Source organism: Artemia sp. Qi Xiang Cuo, chromosome 8 (genome assembly GCF_049724085.1).
Source record: "Artemia sp. Qi Xiang Cuo chromosome 8, ASM4972408v1, whole genome shotgun sequence".
In the NCBI taxonomy this organism is placed as follows: domain Eukaryota; kingdom Metazoa; phylum Arthropoda; class Branchiopoda; order Anostraca; family Artemiidae; genus Artemia; species Artemia sp. Qi Xiang Cuo.
This window is the reverse complement of record NC_142801.1, coordinates 77,885,034-77,896,452: the sequence shown is the minus strand read 5'-3', so window position 1 is coordinate 77,896,452 and position 11,419 is coordinate 77,885,034. Positions and strand designations below refer to the sequence as shown.

The window sequence follows — 11,419 nt, the reverse complement described above, 5'->3', positions numbered from 1 at the left end:
ACTATGATGCCGGCTGGCTCCATCTTCTAGATCCTCTGCAATTTTATCCATCGCCTTCCCTTCACACCGCCTCATTTCATATTTTAATGCTTTCTCCACTTTCTTTACATTCCTTTTGTTTGCATATGATCTATCACTCAGATAATTCTTATACAAGTCCCTTCTCCTTTCTATTAAACTTAAAGCTTTTTCACTAATATTCTTAGCTGCAGTTCTAGCTCTCTTCCCTAATACACCTTCAGCAACTTCACAAATTATTTTTCTAAAATTATTCCAACCATCTTCCACATTATCAAATTTTAAACTCTCGAGTTTAGTATTCAACTGTTCCTGGAAAGTTTCTCTCAAATTCTCATCCTGGAGTCTACTAACATCATAACTTCCCGGGAGGTAATTACCCTTCCGATATTTCAGCTTTAAATTAACCCTTGACACTACTAGATGGTGATCTTTACTTTTAACATCAATAACAGCACAATAAGAGTGGAAATTTTGGCGATTTAACATGGAAAGATAGGATTTGAAAACTACTAGCGCCAGACGCAGTGTAGTGGCTGGCGAAATCATTAAAAACGTCTATAAAGGGCTCGGCACACGTAAATGATTTCGGGAGCCGATTTCAGCAAGGGTGTATTCCACGTCAGGTGATTGTAAATAATGATGCTAAGAGGCGAGGCTTAGTGACGTTTTTCGGTTATTAATCACCATTAATTATGTTCTAGACAAGGAATGTACTAGGGCTTTAGAGTTTTAGGCATGTAATTAATCTTATTTAATGATTATCGCAAATTAATCGTAAATAGAGCGTAATTAATGATGATTAATCATCGAAAAACATCACTAAGCCCCGCCTCTTACCATCATTAATTACGATCACTCAACGTGGAATACACCCTTGCTAAAATCAGTTCCCGAAATCAGCTACGTGTGCCTAGCCTTTAAGAATAAGAAAAGTCTATAAATAGAAAAATTCCAAGCCGAACTGGATAATTGGTTTATATCACTTAATGTGAAGTCTCTGTGTAAGTATTAAACAAACCGTACTGGTTTTCTTTCAAGAAGTAATTTAGCTCAGTAGGCGTAGGTTTGATGGGCGTAAATCATGACTAATTAATTAAGCAAAGTAACTTCAAACTGATAGGTCAACTAGCTAAATAGTTTTGGACTCTTTACCCTCACCTGCATCTTAAGCTGTCTTAAAAGGCAGTATTTGGCTGTTTAAGGGCGGCTAATCTACTGTTTAAAAGACATAGCCTAGGCCTAGCCTATTTGTCTATGATGGCAAAGGGTTATTTGTAATTGCCTTGTTGACATAATTTCTTTGATTCTTTTAAAAGTAGAGCTAAGTTCAAGATTACAGGCTCTTTGCTAACTTGAAAATATATTTGAGGTCAGCCTAGCCTGTGTAATTTTCTAAGCCTTATAAATAGGATAGGGGTTGAGAAGCAGCTTAAAAACACCTTCCTAGGGATATAGGCCTAGGTTATTTTCCCATACTCTTTGTTCCCTGCTATCTTATTTCATTTTCAGTGATTTAATGTTGTAAATGCAAAATAAAATATTTTTAATTTTGTTGTACTTTCTGGCAATACTGAATTCTGCTTCCAGATATATTTCAGGATTTGAAAAGACTATTTTAATTGTAAGTTTGCTTATTTTCAACTACTTTGCAATCAGTAAAATTTCACTAGCCCCATGGATCTTTATAATTCTGTTGTAGGACTTGTAGTCAAGGATTTATTGGCCATCATAAGTGGGTTTACTGGCATCTGTTCTTTTGAAACTTTAGTTTTAGAAAATGGATAGGCCTACACTTGAAAACCTGAGAATTGATTTGGTAAAATTCAAGTTTAGCTACTTTTCACTGTCTCGGAAAGGGGTTAGATTAGAAAAATAAAACTTTCAGGGATGGGTCTACAGACCAAAGTATGGGTAAATTTTTACCAAATCATAATTAACTTACAAATAAAGTGAATATACCTCTCAATGCCTTTTTTTTATGCTCTTTCCAAATATAATAATAATTTTTGTTGGAAATGAATTTGACCCCATCCCTATATATACCATTTCAGGGTATATATTTGCACATTAGGGGTGGGTGGGGGCAAATTGGTCAATATATACCAAATCATATTATTGAGTTTCAAATAAAGTGAATACACCATTTGATGCCTTTTTTTATGCTGATTACGAATATAATAAGCATTTCTATTGGAAATGAATTTCAGCCCCCCCCCCCCTATATAGGCGCTCCCTCCCCTCAACCGTAATTGGGATATATTGGTGGGGGCTGAAGTTCATTTCCGATAGAAATGCTTATTATATTCGTAATCAGCATAAAAAAAGGCATCAAATGGTGTATTCACTTTAGTCCTAACTCAATAATATGATTTGGTATATATTGAACGGCAAATTTTATTTCTGATGTAAATGGGAGGTATGTTTAAACTTTACCCCCACCCCCTAATGTGCAAATTTATACCCTGAATTTTATTTTTAATTTTATTTGCAAGTCAGTAATATGATTTGGTTAAAATTTATTTGGTTTAAAATGTTTTCGGCCCTGGATTCATTAAGCAGAGATCACATGCATGTCTAGACATGTGTTTGGCCAGAAATCAATGTCTAGGAAATTACAATTCACAAGAAGAATTCAGTGGTTTGCTAAAACTACAAATTTAGTTTCAAATAGATTATACTTGTCATTTCTAGCCAATCAAAAGAGCTTATATTGCAAAACTTTGTAATCAAAATTGTAATCCCTATTTTTAATGTCACAAGATAATGGATGAGACAAGCCAAACTATTGCCTTAGTGTGCTTCACTATTGTATCTGGTGTTGCATATTTGCCTAAAATGTGAAAAACAATTTATGAGAGAGCAAAAATTCGATTTCAGTTTAAAAATGTAAACATAGACAATGAAAATAGTGGAACTTTACACATTCTGATTGGCTGTGAAAAAAAAAATCCTAGACTTTTAGTTCTAGAGTCTAGAACTAGATGCTTAGCTATAACTTATCTAGCCAAACACCAAATTTTACTTGTGAATGGTAGTTGCCTAGACATTGATGTCTGGCCAGACACATGTCTAGACATGAGATTCTAGCTAGACATGCATGTTAATGCTGCTTTACTGAAAGTTTATTTTTTCTATTCTAACCCCTTTCCAAGATAATGAAAAACAGCTAAACTAGAATTTTTCCATTGATTATTACAGTAATTCCAGGAATAGGAAAGTTTTCAAGACCAAGTGTCAAAAAATAGAATAACACTTTCAGGTAACTAAAGCTAATCTAGGTAGAGTTTGAGATTTTCAAGGCTAAAGAATGATGTTGCTGTGTAGCTTAACCATCTTTTCAAATAGTTTCCTTGGCTATATACTTCTAATTGATTACCTTAGATTGTACTTGCTAGCCATAGGATGAATCCTGTGTCTGCCAGCTTCAGTGATGATAGGTCACCTGTAGCATCCCAGATAGTACACCATGGTTTGTTGAACCTTGCCTGGTCCACTGAGGACATGAACACTTCCGTGCTGGTAGAAGTTAATGTTTTTTTTTTACTAAGGGAGTTCCACCAGCTGACAACTCTATTTGAAAAGAAGTTGTTCCTTAGTCTTGTGTTAGCTTGTTTCTGGAAAAGCTTATGAGGGTGACCACAAGTTCTCTTTTAACTGTCCAGTTGAAAAAGGCCAGGAATGGTATCCTCTGCTTTTAAAATTCGTATGCTAATATCAATTGTCTTGTTTGTATTAATATATTAAAGATGATATTCTAGGTTTACAGAGACAGTATGGATAAGAAACATCATTGAGGTTGTTAATACATTTTATTGCCCTCCTCTGGACTGATTCCAGGTCTGCTTTGTCAGTCTTGTTGATTGGGCATGCACTACACATTCCAAATTGTACCCTTGACTGAATTGGACTCTTGTATAGCTTAGTCATGATAGTTGGAGATCTGCTAATGATTGTTCTCTTGATTATATCAAGTACCTCATTAGCCTTTGTAATAGTTGCTTGTTCATGAATATGAAATTCCAACAAGTTGTCTGTCAGGTTACGAAGATCTCTCTCCACATTGCTGCTGGAAATAGCTTTGCAGGACCCATCATAACAAATGATTTTGTACTGAGAGTCTTGCCTTTTCTTCCCAAGGTGTAGAGTCTTGCATTTTACTGCATTGAATTCAAGCTTCAAAAAATTAGTTCAGTGAGTGAATACATTAAGGTCTAGTAGAGTACACTCAATATTTCCCACTGTGCCTGCACGGACAATAAGTTTTGAGTCATCAGCATAAAGGCTTACTTCATTATTGTGTATTTTTGGCATATCATCCATGTATATATTAAATCGAGTCAGATCCAATACTGTGCCCTGGGGCATACCACTTCCAACAGTGGCCACCTCAGAAAAAGACATCCTTCCATTCTCACCAAATATTTAAACTGTCTGCTTTCTGTCTATAAGGAATTTTATCACCCACTCAACCATATCCTCATTCACCCCAATAATTTGGATATTGAATCAAAATCTTGATGGAAAGTCTATAAATTGTTTCACACAAGTACAGCCTAGTATAGGGTAAATTGTACCAATGATTTGACAGTTTTTGTAAAAAAAAAAAAAACAATTTTTCTTCTCTGGAAGGCCTAACTTAGATTTTTGGTTTGAAAAAGGTTTCAGTATGCAGGAAAAGCATCTAGGAATCTTACTGTTTTATTAGAAGTTTGAAGTTTTATGAGAAAAGGATGCAAAGCTCCAATTTTCTGAAATTGAACTGCTTTCACCTACAAATTTGACAGAACAAAAAGTTACCTGTTTTTGATATTAGTTGGAACCCAATTCATAAAATGGCAAAATACTTGGGGGAATGCTTGTGGGCAGATCCTTGTGCATTCAACATGCCTATTCTTTTACTTCATGTCTTTGTTTCTCTTCAACTTTGATTAATGTGTAGATGTATAAAACACTATTCAGATAGTCGAAGTAAAAAACTGAAAAAATTGTTTCAGGTATAGGAACAAAATTAGATAATCATACAGAGTGTACTCTTGTGACCTAGGTCATATGCCTTTTTTCTTTTTTTCATATTTTTGCATATATGCCACAAGAATAGTATTTCCAAATGCTATCTGGAATGGGCCACTTCCTCTCAGCTTTAATGATATAGCAAAGATTTCTTTGTTGTTCACAGTGAAAATATTGTCAACATTTGGTCATTTCAAAGTTAGTCTGTCATTTTAATCCACTTTAAAAGTTTTAGTTTTGACTATCCTTTGTCCAGAAAGTCCAGAATCCTTGAATATGCATGTCCTACTTAAGATTATTAGAAATTTGTGACACCAAGTTTAACATATTTCACTAGCATTTTCGGTGGGATAGGTCTAAAAAAATGGGAGTGGATGTCAAGAACTTTAAGAAGTTTATTATTATAATTGACTTAGTGGAATTTATGTTTGTGTGTAAATTCTTAGCCTTGTCTTTAACATGGGTTGGATTTTGATGGGGCCACTTTTGATATTTCTATGACATACTTCGAGGATCAGCAGGTAATCTACAAATTGAAACCTTTGAGGGAATCTCTAACCAATTTCATCAATCAATACTAAATATAAGAGTGGGCTTAACCAAGGTCCTTAAGGAATTCTACACCAAGTAGGGAGGGGATCAGAGAGAAAATTTTTGTATTTTACAATGTGGGATCCATTTGAAAGAAAACATATAAGAAATTTACTAAGAGAGGCTCAACTTCAAAGTTATTCAGTGATAAATGAATTAGGATGTTGGGATCAACCAAGCCAAATGCTTAAAAATATAAACATGGTATGAGACCAAGTAGCAGTTCCTCAGATGATGGAAAAATCTAGCATCTAGAGTCCAATCAGTAAAACCATGATTTAATAAAAACCTTTCTTATGTTTTTTTTTCATGTGAAATGCTATTAGAAATAATAATCGTCAAAATATCTTGTTGTTTAAATTCAAATTTCAAATTCATTTAATTCAAAAACAAGACATAGCTCTTGTGGGCAAAGCCCAAATATGATGTCTCTTAGTCATAATTAGCAAAATAAAGTTGTATGATAAAGCTTTGTCAGGATAAATAAACTAAAGAATAAAAACACTTGAGATTGAGAATAAAATTGTCTGATAAAACTTCATCAGGATAAAATAAACTAAACAATAAAAACGCTAGAGATCATTGTAATATTTCACAAAGCTTGGCACACAGGGGGGGGGCTATCAAAGGAGGTCCAAGGGTCAGCTCCCACAATATTTGTACTAAAATATCGTTATTTTTTTGTGGGGGAGCTGGGTCAGGCCAGGGGTCAGTTCCCATGATTTTAGGAATAAAATATCCTCAACTTTTTTTTGGGGGGGGGAGGGTCATGGTGGGAGGGCCAAAGGTCAGGTCCCATGGTTTTTGGAATACAATATCGTTAATAAGTTTTTTGTGTGTGAGCGGAGAGGGATTGGGACATGGAGGGAGGGCTACGGGTCAGCTCCCATGATTTTGAATAAAATTTTGCTCTCAAGTTTTTTTTGGGGGGGAGTGGCTGGGGTTGGGCCATGAAGGGAGGGCCAGGGGTCAGTTCCTATGATTTTTGGTATAAAATATTGTTAAAAATGTTTTTTTTTGTGGGGGAGGGGGAGGTCAGGGCACTGTAGGCAAGCGGGCTAGCCCTGTTAGGCTTTGAACTTGACGCTTGTTGTTTATTGTGTCGTTAATTTTTTGTGGGGGGGGGGGGGTCGGACTAGGGGTCATCTCCCATGATTTTCGGAATAAAATACCGTTAATAAGTTGTTTTTGGGGAGGGTGGGGGAGGTCAGGCCATAACGGGAGGGCCAGGGGTCATATCCCATGATGTTTGAATAAAATATTGGTATTGTTTTTTTTTTGGGGGGGGGGGGGTTGGAGTTGGGCCAGGAAGGGAGGGCCAGGGGTCAGTTCCCATGACATGGAATAAAATAGTGTGAAAAAAGTTTTTTTGGGGGGGGAGATCAAGCCATGGAGGGAGGGCCAGGGGTCAGCTCCCATGATTTTTGGAATAAAATACCGTTAATAAGTTGGGATTTTCTGGAGGGGGGTCTGGCCATGGAGGGAGGGCCAGGGGTCAGCTCCCATTATTTTTGGAATAAAATTATCGTTGATAAATTGTTTTTGGAGTGGGGGGGGGAGGGTTCATGAAGAGAAGATGAGGGGTCAGCTCCCATGATTTTTGGAATAAAATATCCCTAATACGTTTTTTTTTGCCTTAGTAGGTTTTTTTGGGGGGGGAGGTCATGCCATAGAGGGAGGACCAGGGGTCAGCTCTCACATTTTTATAATAAAATATCATTAATAAGTCTGTTTTTTTTGGGGGGGGGGGTCTGGCCCTGGAGGGAGGACCAAGAGTTAGTTCCCATGATTTATCACTATTAAGTTTTTTTTAAGTTGCTTATTTTTTTTGGGGGGGGGGGTGGACCATGAGGGCCAGGGGTGATTTCCTATAACTTTCGGAATAAAATATTGCCAACACGTTTTTTACGGGGGGGCATAGAGGGAGGACCAGGATCAACTCCCATGATTTTTGGAATAAAATATCACTGATAAGTTGTTTTGGAGAGGGGGGGGGGGTATGGAGAGAAGACCAGGGGTCAGCTTTCATGATTTTTAGAATAATGAACAGTTAATGTTGTTTTCGCGGGGGGGGGGGGGGTCGGGTCAGGGGGTCAGCTCCCATATTTTTGGATAAAGTATCGTTAATGAATCTTTTCATTTTGTTTTGGTGGGGAGTTTCGCAATGGAGGGAGACCCAGGGGTCAGCTCCTATGATTTATCGTTGATAAGTTTTTTAGGGGGGAAAGGAGGAAGACCGGGCTATGGAGGGACAGGCGTAAGCTTCCATAAGTCTTGGAATAAAATATCTTTAATGTGTGTGTTTTTTTTTTTTTTTTAGTGAGGGTGAGTTTCGGACTTATCTGATCTTTGAACTATTTTAAAGACCCTTGCATAAGATCCTTATATGCCGCCAGGGTATAACTTACAACACCTGCCCCAAGCTCTTGGGGGTTGTGTCGACCCTGGAGTTTTGGTTATCTTATTTTTGAACTTAAAAAAAATGGCTATAAAAAAATTCGAGCGACTGGATTTGGAGAAAAAATGGCAGGGGTGGGGGTTTGTTGCCCGTAAGTCCCTTTTGACTCTTAAAAAGGGAATTAGAACTTTCAATTTCCAATCGATTGAGTCCCTTCCGAAGTTTATGCGACTACCTCTTCCATAAAAACCTAATTGCCCACGAAGCATAATTTACAGCACTTGCCCCGGGGCTATGGGGGCTTGTGTAAACCTTGGAGTTTTTTTATATGATCTTTGGTCTATTTGAACAAAATGACTATCTCAAATTTTTATCAGATGTATTTGGGGAAAAAGGGCATGGGGGGGGGGGCTTGTTGACATCGGATCCCTTTTGACTCTTAAAAAGGGAACTGAAACTTTCAATTAGTAATCATTTCAGTCTCCTCCGAAACTTGTACGACTACTTCTTCCATAAAAACCTTATATGCCCCAGGGCATAAGTTAAAACCAAGATAATTTCTTAAACCACATTGGCCTGACATCACATAAAGAAAGAAAAACGAGCAAAAATGGGTTTTTTATAGGCCAAATGACGATACTGAAAAAACAAAGCGAATATTTCGAGAGGACAAACGACTCTCTTCTTCAGCGCGAAACGAAACGATTTTATGGTTGTTAGGTAGTTGGTTTTAATTCTTTTAATTTTTGGCTTTTATTGATACATCGTTTCGTTTCGCGCTGAAGAAGAGAGGCGTTTGTCCTATCGAAATATTCGATTTGTTTTTTCAGTATCGTCATTTGGCCTATAAAAACCCCATTTTTGCTCGTTTTTCTTTCTTTATGTGAAGTTAAAACCCTTCCCCTGGGCTCGGGGTACATGGGTTATGTACCCCGAAGATTTTGATATCTGATCGTTGGACTATTTCGAACAAAAAGGCAATCTCAAAATTTGGATCTGATGTATTTGGGAAAAAGAGAGTGGGTGGGGTGGGGTAGATGCCCTTCGACCACTTTTGACTCTTAATAAAGGCACTAGAACTTTCAATTGAACAAGACCCCTCTGAAGTTCCCAGTTCTCATTCGGCATCCGCCAATGAAGGTGACATATATTTTGTAAAGGATTAAAGAGTGACACAATTTTGTAAAGGATTAAATCTTACGCAATTACCTGAATGCACTCAAATATCGGAGATTGGATTTTTTGACTGGATTGTTATTACTCGGTAACGTCACTGATTAGTTATTGGTACAATGCAACAGGATAGAGGTGATTCGACAATGAACAGTCAGTTTCTACCACAGATAAATTTTAAGCTGGATTTGCTGCCGGAATTGACATAGAAAATGGACGCTGTCCCGGAACTTGTGGAAAGTGTAACTTCTGTAGAGGCACAGTTAGCACAAGTGAATGTTCAGCTAAAATCGAACGCAGAAGCTAACGAGAAACTGAAGAGTGAATTGATACTGGTTCGCCAAAATTTACAGTCAGCCACGCTTAGAGCTGACCGTTTAGAGGATGAGTTGTGGCGCAGCAATGATATAATCTACAACTTTGAGGCGGTGGATCCGAGAAGGTATACCCTTAGTGAAGAGATTATGAAGGTTTTGAACGACGAAATTCCCAATTTGCGCCTCACCCGCAGTGAGGTAAGAGACTCTTTCCGATTGAAGGCGGGTCCTATAGTGCTAAAGCTGAATTCAATGGATGTAAGAAATATGATTTTAAGGGGAAATCCACTTCTACGAGAATATGGACTTTCTGCTGCACCCGATTATAGCCCCGCGCAGCGTGAAGCTAGAAAGCACCTCAGAGTAGAAATGAATAAAGCTCTTTCTGAAGGCCATTCTGCTTATCTCAGGGATGTCAGACTCTTATGTGAACGATGTTATGTTTAAATATGATGAGCTACTGAATAAGGCTATAAATGAGACTCTGTGCACCACATAAAAAGTACAAAAGGCAAGAGCACCTACTGCAGGCGCCATTAATAAGGGCAGCGAAGTTGTTATTCGAGGAAATGCGGTAGACAATTCGGGTAGTGATGCAACAATGTCGGATAGCGATGAGGAAACAGTAGTTGAAGTTGATGTGAATAACCCCGCACCTACTGGCAGTAAAACCTACCATAAAGACACTATTTTAGCGAGGTCTCCAGTAAAGGGTAATGATAAGAAGACGCGAGAATTTTCGGAAGTTATTAGTCCTGAAGAACAATCAAGGGGAAAGAGTAGGAATGTTTCCAGGCGAGTGTCGCCCACGGGTGGTTGGCCAAATAGAGTTGGTCGGTACGTGTCGAGGGGCCCCCGTGGAGGTATCCCCTATAGTAACAGATATCGTGACTATTACCGCATTACTCCGGAAGATTCAGATTTTGATGCAGCTAATACCGAAGAGCGACAGGTACGCAGTGACTAGGAAAAACCCGGCCATATACATCGAATAAGTTTAGTACCTGGAACGTACAAGGTGTGAAAAATAGAGTGAAACAGATTAGTGAAGATTTAAAGTCAATCGATATTATAGGGTTAGTTGAAACATGGCATAGCGCACGTGACCCTCCGATATTCGACGGTTTTAGTGTTGAGCATGTTGCGTGACAGCCAGCTGGAAACATGCGCTGCTATGGAGGGATAACCGTGTTACTAAGTAAAGAAGGTTTCTGTTGTTATAATAGAATTGCTAGTAATTCAGAGAACATTCTTTGGGTACGGTTGGAGTTAGTGAGAAATAAATGGATTACTTAAGGATCTGTGTATATAGCGCCTCAGAATAGTTCCTATAATAGAGAGGAAACATGGGATGTGTTAGCTGAAGAGTTAAGTAGACTAAGAAGGGATTTTACAGAGGATGTTTTTGTTGTTATGGGGGATTTTAACGCTTATACGGGTGCTTTATTAGAAATGGAGAGTGTTTCGTTCCGAGAAGTGCCTGACTTGGTTCCATCTGAGTATGGAATGCCTAGAAGTAGCAGAGATATGGATAGGAGGGTGAATTTTTGGGGGAGAAGGCTTTTGGAGCTCTGCTTGGAGAATGGTCTAATAATTGGGAATGGGAGATTTGGAACTGATGGGGGAGTAGGGGAGTTTACCTGTATGTCGGGAGCTCGTCCGAGTCTGATAGATTATGTGTTGGTCGACAGTGGGCTTGCAGCTCAATCAGTTGATGTTGAGGTACTTCAGTCAGTTGGTTCAGACCACTGGTCAGTTAAGTTAGAGTTGGGTGAAGGTAAGAGGAGCGGTATTGGAAAGAGGTATGAGACAGTCGGTCAAGAGAAGGTTAGAGTTCGAAAACCGTTAAAAAAAGATTGGAATAATAAAGAAATTGATAATATGAATGAGATAATAGCGAGACCGGAAG

At 38.2% G+C, this 11,419-nt stretch overlaps 1 protein-coding gene across 7 annotated transcripts in view; it reads left to right on the top strand.

The window, feature by feature from the left end:
* Window positions 1-903: 903 nt before the first annotated feature.
* The window catches only part of LOC148949817 (uncharacterized), a 33,356-nt gene continuing 22,840 nt past the window's right edge, over window positions 904-11,419 (top strand). Inside the window, exon 1 of one of the 7 annotated variants that reach the window (XM_089093769.1) lies at window positions 904-1,022. The gene's annotated coding sequence lies outside the window, so the exon portion shown is untranslated. Of the gene's footprint in view, window positions 1,023-1,103; window positions 1,124-1,242; window positions 1,296-1,370; window positions 1,391-1,616; window positions 1,643-3,260; window positions 3,281-11,419 lie in introns of those variants that run through there. The other 6 variants (XR_016142160.1, XM_089093777.1, XM_089093772.1 and 3 more) reach the window with 6 other exon arrangements.